The sequence below is a fragment of the Triticum dicoccoides genome, chromosome 3A (genome assembly GCF_002162155.2).
Source record: "Triticum dicoccoides isolate Atlit2015 ecotype Zavitan chromosome 3A, WEW_v2.0, whole genome shotgun sequence".
NCBI classification, from domain to species: domain Eukaryota; kingdom Viridiplantae; phylum Streptophyta; class Magnoliopsida; order Poales; family Poaceae; genus Triticum; species Triticum dicoccoides.
The window spans coordinates 534,584,867-534,588,210 of record NC_041384.1 but is presented as its reverse complement, the minus strand read 5'-3'; the positions used below and the strand labels follow the sequence as shown (position 1 = coordinate 534,588,210).

The 3,344-nt window shown below is 39.7% G+C and overlaps 1 non-coding gene across 1 annotated transcript; it reads right to left on the bottom strand.

Annotated features, from left to right (window-relative positions):
- Positions 1–3,212: 3,212 nt before the first annotated feature.
- TRNAF-GAA lies at positions 3,213–3,285 on the bottom strand. Its single transcript has one exon. It is a non-coding gene; the product is annotated as a tRNA-Phe (tRNA).
- Between the last annotated feature and the right edge of the window lie 59 nt (positions 3,286–3,344).

Genomic DNA, 3,344 nt, shown 5'->3' with positions numbered 1-3,344 from the left:
CTACTAATAGCAAGACTTCTCCCATGTCCTCAGGAACAAAAGTAACTACTCACAAAGCATAAACATGTTCATAATCAGAGGGGTATTAATATGCATATAGGATCTGAACATATGATCTTCCACCAATTAAACCAACTAGCATCAACTACAAGGAGTAATTAACACTACTAGCAACCTACTAGCACCAATCCCGGACTTGGAGACAAGAATTGGATACAAGAGATGAAGTAGGGTTTTGAGATGAGATGGTGATGATGAAGATGTTGATGGAGATTGCCGTCTCCCGATGAGAGGAGTGTTGGTGATGACGATGGCGATGATTTCCCCCTCCGGGAGGGAAGTTTCCCCGGCAGAACAGCTCCGCCAGAGCCCTAGATTGATTCCGCCAAGGTTCCGCCTCGTGGCGGCGGAGTTTCGTCCGAGAAGATGGCTTATGATTTTTTTCCCATCGAAAGACTCCATATAGTAGAAGATGGCCACCGGAGGGCCACCAGGGGGCCCATGAGGTAGGGGGCGCGCCCAGGGGGTAGGGCGCGCCCCCACCCTCGTGGGAAGGGTGTGGCCCCCCTGGTGAGGTTCTTGCGCTCAGTATTTTTTTATATATTTGGAAAACATCATCCGTGAAGTTTTAGGACTTTTGGAGCTGTGCAGAATAGGTCTCTAATATTTGCTCCTTTTCCAGCCCAGAATCCAAGTTGCCGGCATTCTCCCTCTTTATGTAAACCATGTATAATAAGAGAGAATAGGCATAAGTATTGTGACATAATGTGTAATAACAATCCATAATGCAATAAATATTGATATAAAAGCATGATGCAAAATGGACGTATCAACGAGGCGTTGGGCTCTAACTGGACCCGAGTGATTGCACTGCACTTTCCCCCTGAGGGTAGGAAAATCATGATCGAGATAGCGGACGTAAAGCTATTGAACTTAGGTATGCTCTTTCCTTTTGTCGAAGTGGAATCATAGAACAGAATGTGATACGATGAGATAGAATGCAATAGAAATATAAACAAGGATAGCGAACGGGTTACGTACTCCTAAGGGTCAAAGCAAGCCCTTTAATTCAATTCTTTATTCTTACATTAAAATTCTTACATTAAAGAATGAATAAAATCTCCCCAAGTAGGATTCGAACCTACGACCAGTCAGTTAACTACAGACCGCTCTACCACTGAGCTATTGAGGAACAAGGGGGGATTCGACCTCCTAGAGTTCAACTCCCGCTCTCAACCCATGAACAATATGAGTCCGAAGCTTCTTTCGTAACTCCCATAATTTCTTCGTAGTGGCTCCGTTCCATGCCTCATTTATAGGGAAGCCCAAAGTGGCTCTATTTCATTCTATTTCACTTCCTAGCACTTCCTATCATTTAATATCCATCCCTTTGGTCTTATTGACATAAGAGATGTCATTTATAGTCTATCTCTTTCTATATATGGAAAGTCAAGAAATTCTCATCGAAACATCGAGAAATTGTGCATATAGAAAACTCTAAAGAAAGAAAAAAGGAGACCCATGCCATGATTTTCAAATCTTTTCTATTTAGTAGTCTAAGTTTCTCGATGAGGATAATTAATTCGGTCATTGTGGTCGGACTCTATTATGGATTTCTGACTACATTCTCCATAGGTCCCTCTTAGATCTTCTTTCTCCAATCTTGGATTAGGGAAGAAGGAGATATTCGCGACTACTGGCGATTTCATTATGGGGCAGCTCATGATCTTCATATCGATCTATTATCCACCTCTGTATCTATTCTTTCTTAGCTAAACAGGTGGAAGATCTATCCAATTTGGTTATATTATATCATGGACTCGAAAAACGGATCTGAATTTGACTGAAATGCACGATCTTCACAGGTATCACTTTTCACGATACCTAAAAGGTGGAATAGCGATTTTCGAACCATTTCCTATAAGAGAATGGTTTCCATTACTTTGAGAAATGGAACATTCTGTAGTATTAGTAAGAGGAGGAAGGGTTAAGCATTTACCCGGTGTGAGATATCGCATTATTCGAGGAACCCTAGATGCTGTCGCAGTAAAGAATCTTCAACAAGGGCGTTCTAGTGCGTTGTAGATTCTTATCCAAGACTTGTATCATTTGATGATGCCATGTGAATCGCTAGAAACATGTGAAGTGTATGGCTAACCCAATAACAAAAGTTTCGTAAGGGGACTGGAGCAGGCTACCATGAGACAAAAGATCCTCTTTCTAAAGAGATTCGATTCGAAACTCTTATATGTCCAAGGTCAATATGGAAATTCTTCCAGAGGTTTTCCCTTACTTTGTCCGTGTCAACAAACAATTCGAAATACCTCGACTTTTTCAGAACAGGTCCGAGTCAAATAGCAATGATTCGAAGCACTTCTTTTTCCATTACAATATTTCGGAAACCTAAGGACTCGATCATATGGATATGGAAAATACAGGATTTCCGATCCTAGCGGGAAAAGGAGGGAAACGGATACTCAATTTAAAGTGAGTAAACATAATTCCATACTCGATCTCATAGATCCCTATAGAATTCTGTGGAAAGCCGTATTCGATGAAAGTCGTATGTACGGCTTGGAGGGAGATCTTTCCTATCTTTCGAGATCCACCCTACAATATGGGGTCAAAAAGCCAAAAAAACAAGTGATTTTAGCCCTTATAAAAAGAAAACGGATTCTTGAACCTCTTTCACGCTCATGTCACGTCGAGGTACTGCAGAAAAAAGAAATGCAAAATCCGATCCAATTTTTCGTAATCGATTAGTTAACATGGTGGTTAACCGTATTATGAAAGACGGAAAAAAATCATTGGCTTATCAAATTCTCTATCGAGCCGTGAAAAAGATTCAACAAAAGACAGAAACAAATCCACTATTGGTTTTACGTCAAGCAATACGTAGAGTAACTCCCAATATAGGAGTAAAAACAAGACGTAATAAAAAAGATAAAGATAAGCAAGACTAAAAAAATATTCGTCGGAATAGCGGAATACAAAATTAAGAAACACAAAAAAATAAAGGGGAATCTCACCCCCCTTCTTTATCATAAAGAAAAGATATATTTTAAAATTCTTTAAAAAGAAAAAGAAGTGCCTCTATATTTATATTATAGATTTATCCACTTAGATGAATAAATATTATTAATGAATATGTATCACAATCCATCTCGAGGTATTTGGATCAATACCTATTCGGTGGAACTTTTTTTTTTCTCTGCCAGGAACCAGATTTGAACTGGTGACACGAGGATTTTCAGTCCTCTGCTCTACCAACTGAGCTATCCTGACCTTTTCTTGTGCATCATCCTAGTAGAGTATTTGTATCTATGTCAATTAAAAGGACTAAA